Source organism: Eimeria tenella, genomic scaffold, assembly GCF_000499545.2.
Source record: "Eimeria tenella Houghton genomic scaffold, Eth_scaff2962, whole genome shotgun sequence".
Classification (NCBI taxonomy): Eukaryota; Apicomplexa; class Conoidasida; order Eucoccidiorida; family Eimeriidae; genus Eimeria; species Eimeria tenella.
In genome coordinates, this window is record NW_013542838.1 from 2,231 (window position 1) to 2,439 (window position 209).

Genomic DNA, 209 nt, shown 5'->3' on the forward strand with positions numbered 1-209 from the left:
AATCATTTCTTTTTGGAATCAAGTGAAATGAAATAAAATAAACTCGTGGGTGAAAGTGGAAATGAGAAAGATCATTTCTCTTGGGAATTGAAAAGAAATGAAATGAACAAAAGAGGGTGAAGGAGGAGCTGCAGATACACCGCAGGAGCTGTCGATACAGCTGGGAACTTTGGACTCGGAATTGTTTTTGAAATTTCAAAAAGAACAGA